At 51.0% G+C, this 24,868-nt stretch overlaps 1 protein-coding gene across 6 annotated transcripts in view; it reads right to left on the reverse strand.

Annotated features, from left to right (window-relative positions):
* Positions 1-24,868, reverse strand: part of SEPTIN9 (septin 9) — a 254,811-nt gene that overhangs the window by 70,377 nt on the left and 159,566 nt on the right. Inside the window, exon 1 of one of the 6 annotated variants that reach the window (XM_038371511.2) lies at positions 720-867. The exons of 4 other annotated variants lie outside the window; for them this stretch is intronic. The gene's annotated coding sequence lies outside the window, so the exon portion shown is untranslated. One more of the 6 variants, XM_038371512.2, reaches the window with a different exon arrangement.

A 24,868-nucleotide genomic window follows, 5' to 3' on the forward strand; every position in this document is an offset into this window, starting at 1 on the left:
ACACAGCAAGCAGCAGGAACACTGACTGAAAATGACACTTGAGAACACGGCGGAAAGGAAAATAGTCATTTGAGTTTCAAGCGAACACAAACCGACTTGCACTCCCCCCTCCCCCACCCCCACCCCCAGGGCTTACAGGAAAACACAGCCACTTGCTCTGCACTCTTTCAAAAGAGTTTGATAGATAAAGGCAAGTTACAGTTAAGTCCCCGTCTCAAGGAGAGCAAAACAAGCTCCTTCCAAAGCAAGGGCAAGAAACCACCAGAGTGAAAGAAACTAAAGCACCCGGCTAAGTTGGCCAAATATTTACAAAGAGAGAGCTGTGAAGCACAAAGCTCTTTTCTTCTTTCCCGGACAGAATCTGGTCGGAACATGGAAACAAAATTCCCCCATCCCTGTCTCTCTCTGGTTACAATGACTCAGCCTGGAGGCTGAAAGCTTTTAGCAGGGCTAGAGCTGCTGAAACCTGCCCATCTCCAGAAGGGGGACAGAAGCTTGAAGGCGCCCTGCTCCGCTGAGCCTTGCACGTTACCATTGAAAGCAGCCCACCATCGTAACTCAGGGTTGCTGCCTTCCCCCCATCCCTACCCTGGCATGCAGGTCCCCGGGCCTGAGCGGGAGCTGAGGCCTGGAGAGAAGGCGAGTCCCCGTGCAGCACACGGCGAGGTAGAAGGAAGCGGGAGTATTGGAAAGAACAAAGGGAGCATGAGAAGACTCACCCCAGCAGTTGAAACACTCCGGGCTCCCGGCGATGTGAGCAGAGAAGGCCCGCCCCCTTCAGGGTCACATGGTTCAGAGCACTAGTCACTGATCAAAGGGGCTTTGTCACTCTGTGAATTATGAGCACCCAACAGTGCAAGGGAAGGGGGGGGGGGGGGAGATTGCAGAAGGATAATTACTGCCCAGGGTGCAGACAGTGGAGTGGAACCGGCGGGGAGGCAGTTCAAAAGAGCCGATTAAAAATAAAAACGCTGTGACACAGTGATTCAGAGGAAAGTCTCTGCTCTAAAAGGGAGAGGAGGTGAAGCTGACTCAGCTTATGGGGATTTCGAAAATTCAGGGTGCTGTCACACAGGGGCGATCTGGAAAACAGGGAGCATCCATCCCACAGCACTGGCAGGATCTCAAAGCCCAGCACGTGTGTGAATGAACTGGGCTTCACAACTCCCCTGCCATTCAGATAAGCGTTATCATCCCCATTTCACTGGTGAGGGGCGGGATCCCAAGTCACACCATGGTTAAGGGATTTGGCCAAAGTCATGCAGGAAATCAGTAGCAGAATGGTGACCAGCCTCCAGATCTCCTGATGCCCAGCCCTGTGCTTTAGCCACAGGACCATCAACTAGCTGCCAATACAGCAGGTTAGTTGGCCGCTCCTCTGCTGTAAGTGATGATAGTTGTGCTGAACAGCACTTTGCATTTGTGCATTTCACTGGGAGATGAACGAGGTGACCTTACTGTTCTTCTCTAACCCCCGACGTATCTTCCTCCCAGCCCAGCCAGCTCTTCCTCCTGCTGCCTGATCCTGCCCTCAGTGGCGCTGGAACATTTTTAACAGTGGGGGTGTTAAAATCCAGCCCCCTTACCCCTGTCTGCACCCTCCACCCCCCTGCCCAAGTTAAGGCTGGGAGCAGGGCTGTATCTCCAGGAAGAGGGGACCTGGACATGCATAAGGGGGCTGAGGCTGTGGCCACAGCTGAGGAGGGGTATGAAGCCAGGAGCAGAGCCCCTGGCAGGGGCTGGCAGCTGGGACCCCACGTGTGCGGCCAGGAGCAGAGCCCGGCCGTGGAGCCCTGGGAGCAGGGATCTGGGTGTGGAGCCCTGGGAGCAGGGGGTGGGGCTGGGTGCGGGGCCCAATGGCCGGGGAGTGGGGCCAGCAGCCGTGACCCCAGAAGCAGAACCCCAGGCGTGGGGCTGGGAATGGGGCCGGGGCATAGGCCTCAGGCACAGGGCCAGCAGCTGGGGAGTGGGGCTGGTGGCTGGGACCCTAGCAGAGGGCCAGGGCGAGGAGTCCTGGGCAAGGGCTGGGAGCAGGGCTCCCGGGTGTGGAGCCAGCAGCTGGGGAGCAGGGCATGGGGCCGACCCCCAGGACCTGAGCTGGGGAGTGGAGCCCTGGGTGCAGAGCCGGAGGCCTCACGTAAAACCTGGGGGTGGTGCAGCACCCCCTGCACTCCTATTTCCCATGCCGATCCCTGCCCTCTAGTCATAGCTTGTCCTACATCCCAACCCACTGCTACAGAGGGGACTCTGATGTCTCCAGTTCAACACTGGGACTTCACCGAGGGGCCAGTCCTACCTCTTCTTCCACGAACATGAGGGCCACATAGGCACAGAGCTTCTGGGGTTTTGTTGCACAGGGAGGGGGCAATTATCTGAGGAGTCTTACACCCTCTGTGCACAGTGGAGTTCAATCCTATAGGGGCTCCCTGCACATGTTCAGACAGCGGAGTTAGAGGGAGCAGGGCTGCTGGTCCCTTGGCTACATGGAGCCCCACCCAGATCAGCAGGTGCAGGAGCAACTGGGGCTACTGCAGCCTGAGGAGTACTTCTCCCCTGGCCTGTGTGGAAACCCTTGTGCCAAGTCTAGCCCCTTGTGTTTGGAGCAGTAGGGAGGCTTTTGCTGGGAGTAATCAAGCTAGAGGAATTGGTGGGCTAGAATAGGCCCAGCCCTTAAACCAACCCAGCTAAGAAACAACAAGTAGCAAGGATAGCCAGGACAATCTATTAAACAAGGTGAATGAGCAGAAGTTAGTATCATGAACCACTTTTGTTGGGAAATAAATACACAAGACAAGGAACTTCAGTGGATTTGGGCTAGTAAAGCCATAAATGCACTGGGCCCAACTTTCCACCATTTTCCCATTTATCTTGGCTTTTCCACCTCTGCAAGGTGGGTGTAAAAAGGATACCTGTCTGCTTTCCCTGGGTGCCAATGATGACACAAGGTGCAGGGCAGTGGTGAATTGAGCCCATCATTAATCAGGACCTAAGTTCCCTCTAAGCTGCACGGCTGTGCAACAGCCTATTAAGTGCCGCTCAGGGCTGCAGCAGGGAGAGATGCTTCTCCCGCAGTCCCAGATAAAGAGGCGACTCTCTCTGCAGGCCCCAGCCCAGCCCCAGACCTGCCAGGAGAGGCACTTCTCCCCACCAGACCCAGCCCAGCTTTGGACCTGCCACAGCTGGGCGAGAGGGGCCCCTCCCCCGGACCGAACCCAACCCCGGGTCGGCCATGGCCGTGGGAGAGGCACCCCTCCCCTGGCCTCAGCCCAGCCCTGGCCCAGCCCCGATGGGGAGAGGCACCCAGCCCAAAGGAAGTCCTCTCTCCCCACTGTAGTCCTGGGGCAGCCTGCACCCCAAACCCCTCATCCTCAGCCCCACCCCATAGCCCACACCCCCAGCTGCAGTCCTCACACACACACCCCAACCCTTCGCCCCAGCTCTGAGCCGCCTCCCACACTCCGAACCCCTCGACTCCACCCCGCCACATTAATTTTGTTATGTGCACCAACATGGAGGTGATGCACATAACAAAAATCATTCCGCACATGCTGGGAAAAATTGGAGGGAACACTGGGGACTGGAGTCCCATTGTGGGAGGGTACCTGGAAACACCTGGAGAATGACTATCTGGGAATAGAGGACCCTGTCATCTTTTTTCAAGTGTCTAATCACTACTGTACTGGTGCTACATGAATAATTTGGGACATGGGAAGGCAGACACTCCCTATCCACCCTCTCCTAAAGGCTCTAGTCTCTGGCTCTGACACAAATCGCATACCATAAGCCCATGCTCAAATACATTTGTTAGTCTCTAAGGTGCCACAAGTCCTCCTGTTCTTTTTGCGGATACAGACTAACACAGCTGCTACTCTGAAACGACCATAACACAGAGACCCACGCTGCAATCTACAAATAAGTCTACATAGTTGCTTCACCTAAGACTACTCCCTTTCTTGTGTTTTTGTATGAACTCCTCTTTGCCCAAATGGCGCATTGGCACAGGATCAGGGAGCTCAGTGGGTTGCCAACCTGGGTAAGTCAGATGGATGGTAACACATGCCTTTGGGCCAGGCTTTCACTGCTACCCGTTGTTCATTTGCAAGCTGAATGTACCTCGCCCTCTGACAGCACGTCTGTTCCCAAACTAACCCCACGGGCAAAGGCTCGATGCAGCATGAGCACTTTGTCCAGGTCAGGACATATCAATGGGTTTGCACACAGGCAGCCTCTCTGGGTTACTGGCCACAGTCTGTCTTCTCCATCCTTTGGCTGGCCTTTGCTTCTAATTGGGTTAAGAAATCTCTCTCTCCCACGTGGTGAAGAACACACTGAGGCATGGGGAAGCGGGGGAAGGCTGGCCTTTGAACCACCCCACTCATTCACACAGGAACAAACTCAAAGACAGATAAGGAGAAAAAACAAAGATTCCTCCAACCCCTTTTTGGGAGCAGGTTCTCACAACTAAAGCTGTTGGGGCAGGGATGGGAGAAATCCTTCTGGTGCCATCTCTTCCTAGCCCTAATGAGGGGCCAGGCAAGCTATAAAAGTCACTAGTACTCCATAGAGATGTACTGGGGAAGAGTTTGCTCTGCCCTAACCCATCCCTGCTACCTTAAACAGCCAGCAGGACAACTCAAGCCCATCCAGTACCGGGAGGAAGGGAGTTTGCTTCCTGACCATTCCTTTCATAATAGCTTCTTCCTACTATCCAACTGACAGAGCAAAGCACCTTACCAGGGAGAGATTTGGGAGACCAGGCTCCTGCCGCAGTGGCCTTTATACAGACATTTAAACTGTCCACAAGCAAAATTGCAAGAGAGAAATATGCTTCTCAGTGGAAGATGTGTAACAGCAGTTTTGCAATTGGCAAGGGTGATCTGTGGTTGGCGTCTGACTTGTCAGTCCAATACGGGACTGTGTGAGCTGGACAGTCTTGGACAACACAAGCACCCTGGATTAGAAAGTCACGATCATCAGAAAAATCAATGGTCACCCCTCTGCAGCATGTGTTTTACAGATGGGGCTCTATGGCCAAGGGGGATGTTCTCAAGAGCCAGCCCCTCCGAGCTGGGAAGGACGTTACACAGAGGCAGGTTATCATACCTGCAACACACTTCACTGAGCCTGGGAGGTAGTGGACGGAAGCTTTGCTCAACTGCAGGCCGTGGAATGAGTGATCATTATTTGTGCATGGGATAGTGTAGCCCAGAACTCCCCAGGTTGCCTCCAAAGTGGTCACATAAAATACAACCGCAGAGGAGAGACGCTTATTGCGGTAGCCTCAAGAGAAACATCCATAGTGTGACATGGGGAAGCGACCCTGCCAACAGAGAGTCCCAAGTTCCTCTCCTCTTTCCAGCATGCCCCAGCTCAGGGACAAGAACCAAACTGAGGAACTGGTCATGTCTCTGCCTGGACCAGCCTGCCACGCAAGACCTCAGTCTCAAAGAAATGCAGACTGAGTGTAAGCCTCTGCACTCTCCTCCTCCTTAAAATAGTCACTCTCAACTCAGCCAAGGATTACATGTAGGAGAATAAGCCTTGGCCAGAGTCTGCAGAGGCTCCAGGATGATTGGGAGACACCAGCTCTTTGTTAATCACAGCTCAATCTCAAGCTGACCTATTCCTTAATCCACCCAGGTCCTTGGGTGGTTTTGTCCTTTTGGAGAGCTTGGACCTAAAAACAAACAACAGGGCATGGGGAAGTGCTAGGGCAGCTGCAGTACAATAGCAGGCAAACAAACCAGCATCATCAGCTACCCACCTATTGAAGAGAACCCTCCTCCCAGCAACTCAAGTTAAAGGAGATCCAGTCCCCCCTGCTCCCGGAGCTCTGCTGTCAGGGCCCTTAAAACAGAGCCAAGGAACATACAAGAGGGTTGTTAAATCCACCATCATCTCCATCCTTTGTGCCCTTTAGATGTTCTGATCATAGTTTGCAGTGTGAGTGGGCAGAGCTTTGTAATAGGAGGAGAAAGGTTAAGCAACTTGGGGACCAATTCTGCAAGGGCCTGAGCGGCTGGAGGACACTCAGTGCCTCCAGGACTTGCTGAGCACTTCGCATAATCCACCCCATATGAATCAGAGGAGAAGCGAACAGGGAGATGGAAGGATAGGACACTAAGACCTTCAAAGCCAGCTAAGGGATCTGGAAACCCAATTCCCATGAGACATTAATGGGAGGGGGCTTTGAAGAGAACCTTAAACCCTAGCCTTTGGCAGAGAACCATCCATTTAAAGCTACATACGCTCCCTGCTCCTCTGGCCCCTGCTGCAGACTGCTCAGCAGCCCTGTAAGGAAATCGGGAGAACAATAAGTAGCAGCTCATTTAGGAAGGGCCACTACATGTACTCCTAAAGTAGAGCGCAGGCTTATTCGTGACTCTTTCCCTTCTGCTATCCTACCCAGCTGCTCAGCAACCAAAAACCAGGCACAATGATAACCAAACCTACTCCCCAAGGGCTTCCTCCTCCCCCCACTGTGAAAACAGAAGAGGCAGGCCTGGCTTAGATCACTAAGTTCTGGGCACAACCATCTAGTTTGCATAGGAGCATGCAGAGACCATGTTCAGTGTCACATGTCAAAAATCTCTGCGCTTTGCGTAACTTGGGCTCTGCCAAAGGAGCATTTCCCTGTGCTGATACCTACTTTACGCCTCTGGTATTTCTCCCTCTATCCCTCCCCCAGACCAAGCCACTTCTGCACCATCCCCCCATCTTCCAACTTCCTTTACACTCCGGTCATCTCATCTGGAGAGCTCTGACTTCCTGTGCTAAACTCCTGTAGCTGCACACAGCCACAAAAACCTGAGCAGCTTCCTCCCCTGCTCCTTATTCCCTGCTGTGAGGGGAACAGAGCGGTCAGGCAGAGAGATTTAACTCAGCCAAGGATTACATGTAGGAGAATAAGCCTTGGCCAGAGTCTGCAGAGGCTCCAGGATGATTGGGAGACACCAGCTCTTTGTTAATCACATCTACAGCAGAGCTGGTTGGAAATTTTTCATAAAAAAAAAATTTAAATGGAAAATGACACTTGTCAAAATCAAAATGTTTTTAAAATGATGATTTTGGCATTTAGTTTTAAACATATGAAACAAAGCATTTTGACAGGTTTCAGAGTAGCAGCCGTGTTAGTCTGTATTCGCAAAAAGAAAAGCAGTACTTGTGGCACCTTAGAGACTAACAAATTTATTAGAGCATAAGCTTTCGTGAGCTACAGCTCACTTCATGAGCATCCGATGAAGTGAGCTGTAGCTCATGAAAGCTTATGCTCTAATAAATTTGTCAGTCTCTAAGGTGCCACAAGTAAAGCATTTTGATAATGTCAAAACATCCCAATTCAACATTTTTGGAACAGAATGTTATGATTTTTCATTTCAAAACACTAGTCAAACAAAAATTCACTTTTTTTCATATTAAAAAGTTGTGTGTCGTTTAAATGGGTCAAAATCAGAGCAAAATGTTTTGATTTAATTTAATCAACCCAGCCCCCCCCTTTTTTCCCCTTTCACAGAATCTCCGTTTGTGGGAAATTTCAAAGGTTTGGCTTCCGTTCCGTTTCGGAATAGAAAGAAATTGGAAATTATGGAATTTCCCATGAAACAGAAAATTCAGTTCCCACCCCACTCAAATCTACAGGTTGCTAGAGCTTCCAAACCTTTGCCGGCACTCCCTCTTAGCAGTGCTCACTCATCAGTCCTCCTCTGTGCATCACAACCAGTTCCTGGGCCACAACCAGAACAGTGCTCCAGGAAGACTAGCTTTCCTGTATGGGCAGTGCAGGGAAACACCCACATCTAAGGTAACATATGGGGAGCTTAATGTCCCTTAGATGCAGCTGTTCACGCAGGGCAGCCTTCTCAGAGAGGATCGATAGCCTTGTGGTTAAGGCATTGACTACACTGAGCCTGAAGGGATCTAAGTTCAGTTCTGAGCTTTGCCACAAGCTTCCTGCATAACCTTGGGCTAATCATTTAGGGCCAGATGCTGGGTGACTTCAATTGAGCTACATGGATTTTAACCAGGTGAGGATGTGATCCACTTTCTCTAGGTGCTCCAGTTCCCCATCTAAGATTAGTCCCAGTAAAATGGGGACAATAATACTTCCTGTGCCTGTCTTGTCTAGTTGGGTCAGGAATACGCTCTAGCACTACCATAATGGGGCCCCGATTCCAATCAGTACAGTTACTAGAATACAATTAGAGGTGACAATTCTGCCACCCATAGGCTGAGCGGTACATAAGTATGCAAGGAATCCCATTACATCATGCAGTAAGGTGCTGCTCATCTGGAGTAAGGGTGGCAGGATTTGGCCCTTCAATAGCGCTACGAACAATTAAAAGGATTCAAGGCAAGAGAGCAGCCTGGGTGAGGGTGACAAGAAACCTTCATGAATCTAGGCTCAAAATGAAGGAGATTAAGAATTGTTAGGAAACAGCTCAAATGCCGCAGGGGATTTCAAAAGTCACAGGACTGCATGGTTTTTTAGCTTGTTTAAGCGTGCTGTCTATCTCTTCATCCCACAGCAGTTGTTGTTGCCAGAGTATCATTTGCCCAGACCACTATGTTAATTTTCTAATGAAACACTGAATCAACCTTCACTGGGGGGAAGAAGGGATGATGTACCATCTTACACTTGGCTACATCTGTGCTGTGATTAATATTGTTCAATGCACAGATGCCAGACGTTCTCTGTGCAGGCTAGAGCCTATCCCATATTGCACCGAGACAGAATTTTTGTGCATATGAATGGGGAATGCTGAGGGCAGGAACTAATCAGAGTGCAGGGATTTGCAAAATCATTTGCATGGTTATGAAAAAAGACTGTACAGTTCTTATGCAGATCAGAGCCAGTCAGAATAGAGGGATGCACCTACAGGATGTGACACATAATTGGGCCTCTATTTCTCAAATATACATCTAACTGGCTGATGGGTATTGCTTTGCATAATCTATTCTATGGTGACAAAATGGGTGGAAGGTCAAAAACTGAGGTCTCCATGTTTGGGGTAGGCATATGGAGCAGGAGTTCGAGGACACAGTTAATCAGATCAGAGAGCATGACAGGAGCCAATCAGAGTGCAGGAGCAAGAGGAAGGATCACATGTCCTCAGAACCCATGGAGTGGGTGCCCGGGCTGTAAACACCTCTGCCTCCCTCCTGGGAAGAAAGAAAAGGAGTACTTGTGGCTTGAAAAGGAGTACTTGGATGCATCCAATGAAGTGAGCTGTAGCTCACGAAAGCTTATGCTCAAATAAATTTGTTAGTTTCTAAGGTGCCACAAGTACTCCTTTTCTTTTTGTGAATACAGACTAACACGGCTGCTACTCTGATCCCTCCTGGGAGATCATCTAGTTCTCACCTTGTAAACAGGAAGCAGCCTCAAGTTATCATTCAAATCTCTTTCTGTTTTCATAGCAAGTGTTCATAAAAGCTTGTTCTCAGGCTGGTAGTGCTGGGTGGCCCTGTCTCTTGTCTCCCTGAAGGACTGAGAGATCTGTCTGCATAACCCTCCAAGCCTGGACTGTCCAAGCTATTTCCCAAACAGCTTACTTAGGAGTCATTTCACTTGTGATTCAAGCCAGTTTGTAACTGGACCCTCCTGAAGTACTGTGCTTGCTCTATCAAGGCTTAGCTTCACTCTCCTGTGTCCCCTCACTCCTGCAGTAAACAGCTTTACAGCTCTGGGACTGCCCGTTGCATAGATACCCCTCAGAGTCCACAAGGATTTCCTTTTAATCAGTCTCCCCGGGGTTGGTCTCTGCAACAGACACTCATTTACAGCCAAATCCTGCAGCATCAGATATGACAACACTGCAGCACTGCAACTCTGATGTGCCACATCCTGTCCTGGGCTGAAAGGGAACCTGACAGTGCTCCTTCACTTGCCATCTTCTGGGTGTGGTGTGAAATACCAGTACCTGAGCACTCGTCCCCACTTTTCCCATGGCTCCTTTCTGCAGAACAGGGGTGCTACCTGCAGGTCCCGGCCCACTTCCCACCGGCTAATTACATTTTCTCTACATTTCCTCTGTGGTTTCAGTGGGACACACAGTTTCATTCTTCAGGTCTCATGCTAAAAGAGTTGTGTAGCATTGGTGTGCATGGTTAAATAGCTGCCATGTTCCATCCTGGACATGGCTGCATTCAGTAATGTGGGAAGTTCCTGTTGACCACAATGAGAGCAGAAGCAGGCCAGTCTTTTCCGAAGTGCTCTGGAATCTTTCAAGGCTGAGAGACATTAAATACCCTTACCATCACTGATAACTCAGTCTCCTTGTTCATCTTCATTTCACATTCACAGCCTAAATGCCTGGCTCATACCAGTCCTCTGCTTGTATAGTGACTGGTGCTTTCCTGCCTAACTCTAACTTCCAGCTTAGCAATGTTGGTAACTTCTCTAAGCATGTAGGCGCTGAAGTAGCAAAGCACTTACGCATGTGAGCGCTGTTGTACCACTGCCTTCAACAGAACTTCTCATGAGCTTAAACTTAAGTGTGTTCTTAAGTGCTTTGCTGAATTGGGGCCATAATGAACAAAGAGCAATGCAGTTACTGACATCAAAAGCTGCAGAGAATCAGAAGAGATATGTATTCAGCAGAGGCCAGACTTATGTGTGACCGAAAAAGCTTCTCATGTGGCTTTGGTTCACTTCCGCTCTCTTTCTTGCATGGTTTCCTCTTCCTTTGAGCTCCTACAGGTGGGAGCAGAGCAGAGCGCAAGCAGTTTCCTCAGATGCTGAATTCAGCTAATAAACACTTCAGATCTGAGTAGATGGTTCTAATGCTAAATCAATGCAAATACTGTGGAGCCCAATGGCTAGTGCACTGGACTAAGACTTAGAAGAGACCTGGGTCTAAATCCAAGCTCCGCCACTGGCCTGCTGAGGGCAAATCACTTCCCCTCCCTGTGCCTCAGTTTTCCCATTTGTAAAATGGGGATAATGATCCTGACCTCTTTTGTAAAACAATTTCATAGCTGTAAGAAGTGCTATAGAAGAGCTACATGGTATTGTTGTTGTCAGCTCATACCATTGTTCATGAAAGAGTCACTAATTCCGTGATATGGTGATTGTCTCTCTCGCTGGGGCATATTCAGATTTCAGCAGCACTGGTGTAAATCTAGAGGAGCCCCACTGAAGTCAAAGGACTTACACCAGGTTTTAGTGAGAGCAGAATCTGGCCAGGTGTGAAAACACCCTTGCAGTTTGTGATTTCCAGCCTGTGCTCTGATGCACATGCCTGAATCCAAACATTCACAAGGATTGTCAGTGATTCCCTCAGGACCGTTCCAACCCATTGACCTTGGGAGATGGGGGTATTTGTTAGCATAGGAGGAAGGAAAATGGATTGGGCAATTCCCTATATGATTTAGTGGAATGTCCCTTCCCCCCACCCCATTCATATCCCTCTGCACATGTACCCCTCCATGTGTTCTCCATCAGATTTCCCCTGGAAGCCTCCTGTCTATACTGGAGGCAGAGCGCTGCACAGCCCAAGGAAAGGTCAAGCTGCAGCCCTAAGCAATCTCCTTGTAGCTCTTATGTACAGGAAGGGGTTGGAAGGGGATAACAATTGACTCTCTGTGATGGGACTTTTCAACGTTACTGGCCCAACCTAAATCTGAAAGAAACGGAGCCAACCTCTAGCCAATCCGAAGGCTTCCTGATTCCTAGCCCTACGTCATTGGTATCACAAAGCCAGCATCCAACAGCATCAAGATCAGAGGTGGGCAAATACGGCCCATGGGACTGTCCTGCCCGGCCCCTGAGCTCCTGGCCTGGGAAGCTACCCCCAGCCCCTCCCCCACTGTTGACCCTCCCATGCAGCCACACTGCCGCATGGGCAGCAGGGCTGCAAGATCCTGACGCTCGGAGCGGCATGGTAAGGGGGCAGCGGCGGAACTGCATGCGGTGGTGACAGGGTTGGGTAGGGGGTCCCGGGGCGCAGTTAGGGGACAGGGAGCAGTTAGGGGCGGGCGGTCCCGGGGGGCAGTCAGGGGACAGGGAGCAGGGCATGGTTGGATGGGGCAGAGGTTCTGAGGTGGTCAGGGGTCAGGGAACGGGGGGGTTGGATAGATCGTGGGAGTCCTGGGGGGCCTGTCAGGGGGCGGGGATGTGAATAGGTCAGGGCAGTCAGGGGACAGGGAGCAGGGGTGGTTGGATAGGGGGTGGGATTCCAGGGGGGGCGGTTTGGGGCGGGGGGATTCCAGGATGGGGCAGTCAGGGGACAAGGAACGGGGGGGGTGGATGCATTGGGGGTTCTGAGCGGGACAGTCAGGTGATGGGAAGTGGGAGGGGGCAAATAGGGAGCAGGGGCCAGGCTGTTTGGGTGGCACAGCCTTCCCTACCCAGCCCTCGATACAGTTTTGCACCCCGATGTAGCCCTCAGGCCAAAAAGTTTGCCCACCTCTGATCAAGATCCTCAACTTGCCCTAGTGACTGGATGCAGCCTATCCAGGGGTTGGCCAGGAGAGAGTTAACACCACCAGAAACCTCTGCAGTGGGTTTCCACCTTCGCTACAAAGGCTGCCAGAGAGCTCAGTCACAGGGGCGGATGTAGCCTCCTAATTCAATGGGTGCGCTATACTTAACTGGGGAGGGGGCACCAACCACCTGCTGCAGTGCCCTCTTCCCCAGCTATGCAACTCTAATCCCAGACCGCTGCAGAGGGGAGGCCCCAGGGAGTGAGGGTGGGGACGTTGGAGACAGAGGCCACCCTGAACTCACCCCAGAGTGGTGGCTCCTGAGCCTGACTCCCCACTCCAGATGGCCGGCCCATACCTGAGTGGCGCTGCAACCCAGTGCGCCAGGAGTGCAGAGCTGGGTTCAGCTCCATGGAACAGGAGATGCCACTGCAGGGTGAGTGCGGGGAGGTCCCTCTCTCCAACATCACCCCCCCCCCCGCAGCCTCCCCTTCAGTCTGGGCCAGGAGAAGGGTACATTTGCCTGGTTATGAACCCTTGGTTGTGGATGCAATTGGGCCCATGAACTCACACTACAGCTGCCCCTATTCAGCTATGAGAGGAATGCGGCTGGGCTCAGCAGCTGTGCACTCTGTAAGATGAGTAGGATTCTAGTCGCACTTGGACAGATCCGGGAAACACAGCTACTGCAGGGATAGGACGGTCTCTGACTATGACAAGCCATCTGCCTCGCACGCTTGATGGAAGCCTCATCTCAAAGCCAAATAGCGCGTGTTCCCCTTCAGCTGGCCGTAGCTCACCGAGCTACCAGTGTAAAGGGCCCGCAAAAGAGGCAGAAATAGCCTCCTGCCCCGTCCCTGGGTGGTCTAGAGCTGATGAAAGGATTCTCAGTGGTTCTGCTCCCAGGCCCATGCATAGTGGTGGATGGGGAGCATGTCAAGAGCAGAGCATAGGTTAGAGCAGCTTTGAGGCAGCTCTAATTTACACCAGGGACCAAGGAGGCCCTTGTATGGCACCAAACTCTGGGAATGCAAAAGTAGATGAGAACCACCTTCCCTCTCATCCCAGTCCCAAGCACATGTAATAACTGAGAACCAGACCCTTTCACTTCAAGCTTGCCGGCATGAATCCAGCCAAGCCTGAGAGCACCTGCATATTATGACCATCCCGTGGCTATGGGGTGGCCCATGTGAAGCTAGCTGCTTGGCTCGCTCCATTTCTGAGCAGACAAGGATCCACATCACAGAAACACTCTTTTCGGCACACTCCATGAAGGGCACAGAGACCGTCATGCTCCTAGAGTTGGCCCCTGCAGGGCAGGACTGGGATGATGTCCACTGGTGAGCGAAGCCAGCAGGGCTGCCAAAGGTGCTGTACTCCAGCGCTGCATAAACAACAGCCGTCACACTCCAGGTCCATCAATCCATTTCTTCTAGCTCTCTAATGTAATTCTATGGCCCCACCACCGTAGTTTCTGAGCACCTCATGATCTCTGACATAGCTATCCTGACAACAGCCCTGGCAGGCAGAGAAGTGCTGGTGTCCCATTGTACAGGCAGGGAACAGAGGCACCGAGAGGCTAAGTGTCTTGCCCAAGGTCAGACAGGAAGTCTGTGACAGAGCAGGGAACTAAACCCAGGTCTCCCGAGTCCCAAGCTAGCCCCCAGCCAATGGCCACCCTTCCTCTCCTATCCCCGTTCCACTGCACTAAATTTGCTTAGAACAAAAACAGAATTCAGACCCATGCGCAAAGTTTCCTGGCACTGACAGTGCTCTGTCCACATGTGCCCCGCTGAGGCCAGGGTGGCAGAGGGAGGCATTTGCAGAAGAAACACAGGGCGTCTTTCTCCAAAGTCTAGTTTCCACTGGGTTCCCGGTCTTTGGCTTTGGAGCCCAGTTTTGTTGACTCTGGCTGGCCTCCAGCAGCATAGACAAGGAGAGAAACAAGTGATGTTAAACTTTACCAGAGAGGTGGTGGGGGGCTATGTTCTGACGGGGAGGCTGCAGAACCCATGTCTGCTGCTCTATTTTGTGAAAAAATTGTTTCCTGAGGTGGTTTAAAGTGAATTTTCTGCAGTGAAAGGTGCTAGATTGACAGAAGGCCCCTGCGTAGCAGGGACTGGGTAGAGCAGAGCTGCACATATCAATAGTTAACCAGGAGGGTTTTGGGAAGTCTATCGATGAAGTCTATCTATGAGTTATTGCCCAGCAGTGTATTTGGGAGAATACAGCCGCCTGCAGCCATAACTCCCACCCATCCCGCCTCTTTGGGAAGAGGAAGCAGAGCTGAGGTCTGGTGGTGAAATAAAACTCATGGACCAAAATAAATGAGCAGAATATTCTCAACCTCTTTGTACAGGTGGATCCTGTTTTGAGACTAAGGTTTATTTGCACCTGCTTGGTTGCCATTTTACACCTACAATCTGCCTCTGTAGCATCCATTAGCATCACTCTGTGGACAGCTGGAGCTCCCAGACGGCACAGTCTTCTCTGCCAGGACGGTCCTGGGCCCTAGTGGGAGGTTCCCTTAGTCTGGGAAAGTCAGTCTCTCAGCTAAAACAACAGCCCCACGGGTATGAGAAAAGTGACGCTTCACCTCCTATTGTCTTAATTTATGAGGAGTAAAACAGGAACTGGATGTTGGTGCCCGTCGTGGAATGGACTCTGGGTGCAGCCTCTACTCTTGAATTCCAGCATGAACTGCCAGCTCCTGAGAAGAGAGGAGGAACCTGCTGCTGATGGGAGTAGCAGCCCTGACTCCATGGGAGGGAAACCCTCCCAAGGAGCCGTGTTGATGCAATGAGCACAGCTTTAGACATCGACTTTTCTAACACTTCCTTCAAAGACAAACCCAAAGCAGCAGCTGTACAGTGGTCCGACCTCACCTTAGCTCACAATCTATCCCTTCAACCCAAATATCACAACGGCAACCTAAAAGCAACTCAAGGGTGCGTTTCAACCCAGCAAGCAGCGTGGCTCTAAGATCTGCTCTGCAGACAGAGGGAGAGCACTTGGTTTGCAGTATTGTTGCAGGCTCTTAAAGGTCACAACCGCTGCTGGTTCGGGGTTTTCAGTTCTACAGGATACAGCTTTTGTTTCTGACACTTTTGTGTTCTAGCCAAGAGCAGAGCAGTTTCTCGGCTCAGTGTTTTAGTAGGAGGCCCAGAGTTTGTGGCACAGCCACATCTGCCTCAGTGAGCTGCAGTCCGCTCGGTGCTTCTAGCCACCGACAGACCCTCGGCAGTGCCATGGGTATAACAACCACTCAGGGGAAGTCAGACCCCTTGGGTCTGGGCTCTGATGAGAAACAATCAATGGGGGTTTCTCAACCTGGATCCGGACCCAAAGTTCAGGAGTGTCTGGATCAGGGATTTGGGTTCAGACATCTCTAGAAAAGAGAAAACTGCAAGAAGGGCAGTTTACATGGGACTCCCGATTCATGACTTGAAACTAACCAAGAACTTCTGCTACCCAAAAGAAAAGCCAGCCTGTTCTGACTGGATACTGCACAAACTGTGTTAGTTAGTGTCTAATCACTGACGTTCAGCAGGAGAGGGACCCTGGCCATAAATGGCATGCAGAACAATAAGCTGCTAAGGGAAAGCTATAATTGGTCAGTGGGTGGAGGATACCCCCTCATAGATGGAAGGTGTTTAGATTAGATGCCATCCCAACATACCTTGATCCTTTATTGCCCTGGTAAATCATTTATTTGGAAGCCCTTTTCCGAAATCCCCGGAAGCCTCCCCCCACCCTAAGAATAAAATATGTTGATGAAAAATACACAACTTTGTTCTTGGGTCCTTTCGAGTATAAGGTTTGTGGAGCAGGGATCATCTCTTTACCGTGTTTGCACACCACCAAGCAGAATGGGGTGCTAATCCTGACTGGGGTCTTTGGGCGTTAAGACATTTGGGAAAAATTTCAGACACATAAAGGGCAGTTAAGGTGCCCAACCCATTGAAATTCAGTGGGGGCTGAATGCTTTCCCCCATGTATGCTTTCAAAAAGCTCTACCTTTATTATTAATTATTATTATAATTATTAGACTCTTACTAGCAATTTACAGACTGGTTGGAATGCTTCACTGACTCAGCTGATCTTTAATCTCTCTCCATGTTTCCTGTCCTACAGAGAGGAGAACTGAAATGCAGGTCTGAGGTCCCAAAAACAGAGCTGACCTTCAGCTTTCAGGATGGCTGGGATCACTCTAAAAGTCCCCCCTTCATTTGGGCCTTTGCTCAATGCCCTGAAGGGCTGTGTGAAGCGACAGTGCTCCAGCACAAGCACAAAGAAGGGTTCCGTGTGAGTCAGGTTACGTGCCAGGTGTCGCAATCTCCACACTAGAGATGCAGAGTGAAAAAGGGACAGGGCAGATACTGCCAACTCAAGATTTTATTATGAATCTCATGATATTTGGTGTTTTTGTTAAAGCCCCAGCTCCTGGAGTCACATGAGAATCTCAGTTTTCATTACAAAGAAGTAAATTTCTAGCCCTTATTGTTGTGGAGAAAAGCCTGAAACATGAATCAAATGGACCCTGATGGCTCAGAAATCAAGTTAAAAGACCCCAACATTTTTTTAAAATCTCATGATTTGAAGCTAATGTAATTTTGAGGGAGCCTGACTTCGGCTTTTTGAACTTTTGGGATTGGAAGTACTGGAACAGGCAGGTCTGCAAACATAGGTTCAAGCCAAAGACTCATGTTAGCTTCACACTGCCCTCATAGGCTTTAATCCTGCTAGCAGGCAGAGTAACTTGGCAGGAGGGTAGCAATGCTCTCCTAAAAGCAGGATCTGGTCCCTTTGCATTCCTTGTCCTGCTCATGGACTTTACCATGAGCTTCTCTGTGTAACATTCCACAGCGGTGCTGGACAGGATTTATCACCCTACTGAGTCCAACCTGTGACCACAAACCAAGCCTGGGAACAATCCCCCTTCCCGAAAGCAAGAGCAATGCAGAGGCAGGGGAAAGTCCTTCCATTTAATTTCTTCGACCACTCTATTTTTAAGGCAGGGACTGGCTAGATCAAGAAGAGACCCCCATGCCCTTCATGGAGACCACCCAAGACTCACTCACTGGGAGGGAAACACCTTCACTTTGGATTCACTTGAAGGCAGGCTCAGTAGGACTTCACCCTCAATTGTCAAAGTGCTCGGTGCTGCACTTTGGCCCCTCTATGGAGGATCTGGCTGTGCATGTCAAGGAGACATTTAATATCCTGTTCCGAAGTGTATCGGTGAATCTCCCTCTTTCCAGTCACTGCAAACCAACCCTGCAGGCTCAGATTTCACAGTCTGACCAGAGGACCGGTGGCTGGAAGAGCCACGTAGCCAATGGTGAATTGGTTCACACAGGCTGACTGCCGTTATGTGGGACTCAACAGTCTCGGATATGGAGGATGGCCAAAAACTAAAGGACAAATAATCAATTCCATAGTGATTTATACAAAAGCTTTCCCTGTCCTCCTCTCCCCCGCACTTCAGCCCTGGCTGCTCAGCAGAGCCACGGAAGGACCTTTTCCCCTACAAATTAAGTCTCTGTGGAACTTGCCCTCTTCCTAGGAAAGCCCAGAGGCTCCCTGGGAGAAGAACTGGATACATACGTAATTCACTCTTTAACTGACTCCTGCTTCCTGAAGGCATCGCGCAGCGTCAGAGGCACGCAGGGCAGGAAACACAACCGGAGAGCAGCTGCTAGCTTTGACTCAGCAGGATTAGAGACAAGCGCCCTTTTCTACTCCCCTCAGTATGTGAATCAAGTGGAACTTTAGCACTGGTGGCAGAAGGGGCAAGCAGCCCTCTGGAGAGACAGGCAGAGAGGGACAGATTCTTCCCTGATGGGTATCTTATGAAGTCATTTACACTGGTGAAAACCTTACCAAATCATAGTACTCCACCCACGCCAGTGGCACCAGCGTAAATTACTACACAGAGTGGTGCAAGGAAGTGGAGATTTGAGCCTCCTTTCTGGTTCTGATAACTGTGGGAAAGCTGCTTCACCACTGTGCCTCAGTTTGCCCATCTGTAAAATGGGGATAAAGATTCCGACCACCTTTATAAAGCACTTTGAGCTCTATGGATGAAAAGTGCTACATAAGAGCTAGGATTTATTTATCATTATTACTGCAGTCTTAAGCTGCAGCATCCCCTGCTACTCCAGTCCTGAGTCCTCATACAACTCCGCCAATCCACCTCAAATCTCACTGCTACGCTGTCCTGGGTTCCCACCAATTCTGGCAGCTTAGACCATGCAATACTCTGTCTTCCCAGGCCTGGACTGGAGCCAGCAAGATCTGCCAGCCCATCCAAGAAGTTTTGTGATGCAGGCTAGTGTTCATCCGTTTCCCACTGGGCACAGTCTTCAAATCTCATGTTTATTACCCCCCTTCACACACTGGGTGGCAGTGGCTGTGTACATTTTACAGCCATTTGTGCCCAGTTTCACAGTTTTTTTCCCCTTCACTCCAGATTTGTAAATCAAAATGTAGCTTTTGCTGGGGAAAGCTGCCTTGTGGAAAAGCTTTGTGAAAACTAGGGCCTGTCCCCAGGAGAAACCCCACCGCCTCCAGTGGGGAGAGTTTTGCTGCTGGGGACTTAATATGAGTTTTTACTCATGTCTGCAGAAGCAAAAGGTGTCCCCAGCCCAGCTCTCTGTGATTCTGATGCTGCAAGGGATCTAGCATCCCGCTAGGTATGCCACCTACCTCACTTTTCTGATCTTGCTTCCTATAAGAGGCTGAAAGGTCCCAGAATAACTTTTAGGCTACATGCAAGAGTCTGACTCAGCAGAGCGTAGCAAAGAAGGGGTTAAGATGAGAGCCGAAAAGAGGCATGACTTGGGTGCAGGATAGTGCCCAGTTCATGCCAGACCTGCCTTAGGAAAGCTCTCACCACGGTGTGGTTCTGCTCTCAGCCCAGGAATTCCATTGCATCCAGTGGAGTTAAGCACTTGGCAGGGGCACACCCAGAAAATTTTCTCATGATGCACCGTCAGTCCCTGTAGAGCCATCCCCACTGCAGTCGCTGGCCCTGGCACCTGGCCCGCTGAGCGCTCAGCCCCCACCTTCCAGCCCAGGCCACCTGGGGCAGCATTACTCTCCATCTCTGAGAGGGGACACAGGCTGTTGGAAGTGGGGTGAGGCCAGGCAAGTCCCCAAGGGGAGCCCTGGTATAAAAGCCAGCCCTTCAGAGGGTAGCTATGGGGCCAAACTTGAGTGAGTGGCATTGCAACCTGTGCATGGGTGTCACAATGCTTATCACTAATTTTAGACCCCCACCCCGTTACAGCAGAAGGCAGGCGAGGCCAAAGCGGAATGGGCCCCCTGAGCAGTGGAGCAGCCAGCGCTGCTTCTCCTCACCACTGCCAGTGGTACACACTGAGTGTAACATGTGTCCGGCTGCAGGTGCCGCTGGTGCCCAGCACAGACTCAGGCCCACGCCTTGGCCCTTGATGCAGTGCAGGAATAATGGGCCTGATTCTGCTCTCACATGCGCTGGTGTAAATCAGGAGTAACTGTCAATGGAGTTGCACCGGGGAGCAAACGGTGCAAGTGAGATGGGACGCAAGCCCAATGCATTGTCAAGTGAAATGCTCCTTCACACCAGCCAGTAGGTTTTACATGGCATCTCCCTCCGGTTAACTGTTTTCTAGCCTCTAACCATGAAGAGATCTATTCTTTTGTTGTACTTTTGCAGTCCCTAGTCACATTATATGTAATGCAAGCCACTGCCAGCCTACTGACAACACCTAGGATCACTAACAAGGGTGCTCACGCCTTGTGCGTCAGGCCAGAAGCTGGAGGATCTTGGAGGAATTTCCCACAATGGTGTAGTATAGAGCTGGATTACAGGATGGAGCTTCCTCTGAAAACACGACATCGGTCAGAGACAGGATATCAACTAGATAGAGTCTAAGGGCTAGTCTACATGGCCCCGCCACTCGGACCATGGGGGTGTGAAGTGCAGCATGTACGAGCCGGTTGTGTTGTAACTGCCCCCTGTGAACACTGCTGGTGTGAACTAAAAGGTACCTAGTTTGTATTAACGTAGTCCTGTTTCAAATAGGACACTCTTTCCCTCTTCTGCACTAATAAGCGCTGCAATTCATACACCTGTTGTCCAAACTGAAGAGCCATGGAGACGTAGCCTTCGTCTGTTCTGGTGTAGCAATTCCTGTCTTCTATCTAAGTCACTATATGTTTACTACCCTTCCTCCATCCATCCAAGCCCGCCCCCACCCACACACACACTTCAGGCCTAATACTATATAGTTCCACTGACTTCACTGGAGTTACACCAGAGATGAATTTGGCACCCAGTTCTATAGCATCACCTCTTATATATGCTACTCCTTCTATATCAATCAACCATGGATAAGGGGGCACAAGGGGCTGCATTTCCAGGCTTCTAGTCCCCCTCCCACTCAGGAGTGGGTGGAGCTCAGCCAGCACGAAGGGGGATGTAATCTGTGCTGCAAAATGGTCTGGCACAATTTCCCTCCATCCTGATGTAGAGGGGAAGCAGGGGTTGAATTGTGATGGTCAGACTAGAAGGTGCCAGTCCAGCCCAAAGTGAAGATCAGCTCAAATCCTCATCTCCTGTTGATTCCAGAACCTCAACTTTCATTTCCACCTGGCAGTTTCAAGCCCCTCTAACTGCAGATGGGGCCGCTGTTTCCTAGTTAGAGTCTGCAGCCAAACAGATTAAAACAAGAGGGCTGAGAGAAGGGCTCAGCTTGCCCCAGGCAGCTCAGCGGGCTGCTAAAGGCCGGTATTGCCATTACCATCCCCCTGCAACCAAGCTGCCACTGTTCACCTGTGGTGCAGCCTGGGGGATTATTTAAAGGGAGCTGCCATACAGCTTGGTCTAGCAGTGAAAGGTCCTTTGAGAAACTAGAGTGAAATCCTCCCCGTCATGCAAAGCCCAAGAAAACGGATCTACCGGGGTGGATGGAATCTTCCACCTCAACCCTCAGAACTGCTGCACAGCTATCCCCTAGCCAATACATTCCCCCTACATAGGGGTTCGGCCATTGGATTTGCATCTTTCCAACCTGCCTCTGCTTCCCCTTCTCCTGCCCCACTTACAACACCCTCACCCCTATGTTGCTGCAGAGACAGCTGCCACAAAGTACTGCTCCATGCAATGCAAGAGATTTGGGGTCCCCACCACACAGCCTCTCTTCAGCCCAAGCTATGCTGCAGGTTGGTCTTGCGTGCTCACACAATGTGGGCGAGATCTAGCCCAGCTGATAGTTGTCAACAGCTCTCCTTGGGCATGTTATTACAGAGCAATAGAGCAAGGCAGAGCAGAAGAGGAAATTCAATCAGCCTTGATTCCCCTGCAGAAATCCTGAAGATCTCGGTGGGGGTGGTGAGGAGTCAGGTTGAATCCCCCTCCCCCCAACATCTACTTCTCCTGAACAGCACCAAAATCAGCATCTATCTTGTACAGAACAGCGCGGCATGTGCTGCTGGGTGGGCAAGGCTTTTTCATCAATCCTGCATTTCGCCCTGGGGTCGCAGAGGGGACTTTTCTTTGCTATGCAGGAAATCTGAGGTCGAATGCTCTTCTATTTCTAAGCTTTCACACTCCCGCTATCTTGGGAGCTGGAAACTTAAGCCATTTCCTGTTTTACTGACCGCCACTTAAGACATTTGACCCTGAAGTACCACACTATTTATGCAAAGCATGGAAGCCAATCTGGTGATTTACACGGGGAGGGGATGCTTCTGTTGGGCAGGATGAATCCAGCATCTGAAACCCAGCCAGTCCCCAGCTCCACTAGGCAGAAACTCACCTAGGGAGAACACAGCTGCCATGGGGCGACTGTTGAAAAGCTAAATGAGCCCTGTATATTTGGAGATCAAAAGGAAAACCAAAGACAGAAACACTGGATAGAGCCCTCTCCTCTCCAGGGAGCTGTGCTGGGGCTCAGCCAGGCATCCCCCAGCAGTTGCTCCCAGCAATACACCCATTCTGTATAGACAGCCAGTGATTACGAGGTGGCCTTGTCTCCTTGTGCTGTTCATTACAGCGGGGTCAGGGGGAGACTCACTTTGGTTCTCACCAATCTGTTTAGGGACCCTCGCAGACCTTGTCCCACAAACCGGTAGTGGTTAAGACAAGCTCAGAGATGCTCTTCGCTCTCCTCTGAGCAGGAAGAAGGCTCAACAGGGATGCTTCAGATAATGGCTTCTCCCCACTGTGAAACAGGGCTGGCCTTAGCCACAAACAACACTCACACCATTGCTTCAGATCCTGAAGATCTACTCTGAGTTACACACCCATAGGCTGCAGCCTTCCAGTAATGGAACTGGAGAAGGAAAAAAGTCCCGGTTCAGCCCCACCTCTGTTCCAGAGGCTTGGGGCCATGCGGCTCACAAAACCAGCCCAGATCTGATCTGGCTTTCCCTTGGGGGCCTCGAGATCACTACCACCAGAGTTTTGATACCCCGAGGTCCATAAAGATAGGAACAAACAGGAGCATTGCATGTGAAAGGCTGGCAGCGACCCGTGTTAAGTAGCAGAGATAAACCAAGGGGAAGTGGCTGAGCTTCATTTTTGCTCTCCATGTATTTTGGACCTTAAGGACAGAATCTGCCCCAGTGACAAGCCAGTGTGTCTCTGTTGAAGCCAGCAGAGTTACTCCAGATTTGCACGGATGTGAGTGAAGGCAGAATATGGCCCTCGTGTGCTCTTATGCTTTAAGAACTGGCCTGGTGAATGGTGCCCTGGGACAGTGGATAGCTCAGCCATAGATCTATCAGATCTGCCGGCCTGTCTCTTTATCTTGCCCTCAGGGGCAGGCCTGACTCCTGTTCTTGCAGTCCTACAGTTTAGTTCCTTACACAGCGTGCAATCCCAGGGCTGTGCATGTTGCTGGACACCCCAGTGAGAATCGCAGGCAGCTCTGAGAACTTTTTTTCTTGAGGTCAATGCTGCCTATTGAGTAACCCAGATTAACCTTCTTGGGCCTGCACACACACTTGCTGCATTCAGAGCTCACCCTCTTGGGCATTCAGCTAGCTGGCAGCCCACAAAATGCCAGCGTTCTTGGCATGCTTTTCACCAGGATGCCTTTGAGCGCGAGGTAACAAGCGCTGGGCTGATATATAGTCCTCAGATGAAAGGTCTCGTCCTTCCCACCAGAGCTGCCCCAATTCTGAGAAGTGGGAGCACTAGGCATGCACAGATCACTCCATTAGGCTTGGCCAGATGAGCTGCTACAATGGGCCACACTACAGACCGCTCCTGGTCCTTGATGAAGGGCTCAAAGCCTGCAGCTCCCTTTGGCTGCTGAAGTATGTTCTCTGCGGGGCTCAGCCCCACCAATTTACAGTCTTGTGGTAAAGGCCAGAAGAGCAGGAGAAGAAGGAAAACACAAGCACTTTCTCTTTCCCTGTGGTCCTCTTACACCGCTCTCTTCCTTCCCCATCTCTTTCTGCTCAAACACAAATTTAAATGAAGAGCTGACTTCTCACCTCTGGCTCCAAATCCCAGTTGGGTGAAAAGTGACATGAGTCAGTAGTTTCCAGTCATTACACACCAGAACAGTGGAAGTGTAAGAGCAGAGGGGGTGTGTGTGTGTGTGTGTGTGTGTGTGTGTGTGTGTGTGTGTGTGTGTGTGTGTGTGTGTGTGTGTGTGTGTAAGGGGCGCGTTATCATGACGGCCCTCGGACTGGAAGAGCGGGAGCACTGCTGGGCAGGATTGAGGTGCACTGGCAGAGCAGTGGGGAAAATACAAGGTTTAAGGTGCACTGGCAGAGCTTTTGGAGGGCTCAGCTCGCACCCGACCACACTCTGCCAGACTCTCGCCAGTGCCATCAGTTGTTTGTTTTCACCAGCACTAAGTTCACTCCCAAAATGAACAAAACAGAAAAATCTCAGGCAAAAGAGAACTCACGCCTGAGCTCTGGTGCAAGGCCCATGAAGATGATCCAGTGGGGCAGGGCTCAGCCCTGCAGCCTCACAAGCCCAATTACACCCACAAGTAGTCATTAAATCACGCTCTCTCAACCATCCCTGCCTCCTTTTGTACTTCCGTGTGACTCGTCTGCCGTGTGACTCGTCTGCCTCACCACTGACTGTCTGGGAGAGAGGGACGGATGCATGGTCTCATTCCAGCGAAGCAAAACAATACCCCGGTGCCCATGTAAAAGGCCCTAGCTCTGCTGAGTCCCTGCTTACAAGGAGCTCAGACCAAAGCAGAGCACTCCGGCTCTGGAAAGATCCCCAGGTGCTGGGGAGCAAAGCGGTGCACAGCTCTCATCCTCGGCATTGACAGCTTCCAAGCCCTTCTCAGACATTTAACCCAGCCTCCCGCCCTACGACGTAGGTGGCGGTGGGGGTTGTTATTTCCCCAGGGAACAGAGAAGGTAACTGCCAGGAAAACCACGACTACGGCTCCAATCCCAATCTCAGTGGACGCACCAGCAAAAC

This window comes from Dermochelys coriacea, chromosome 14 (genome assembly GCF_009764565.3).
Source record: "Dermochelys coriacea isolate rDerCor1 chromosome 14, rDerCor1.pri.v4, whole genome shotgun sequence".
Taxonomy (NCBI): Eukaryota; Metazoa; Chordata; order Testudines; family Dermochelyidae; genus Dermochelys; species Dermochelys coriacea.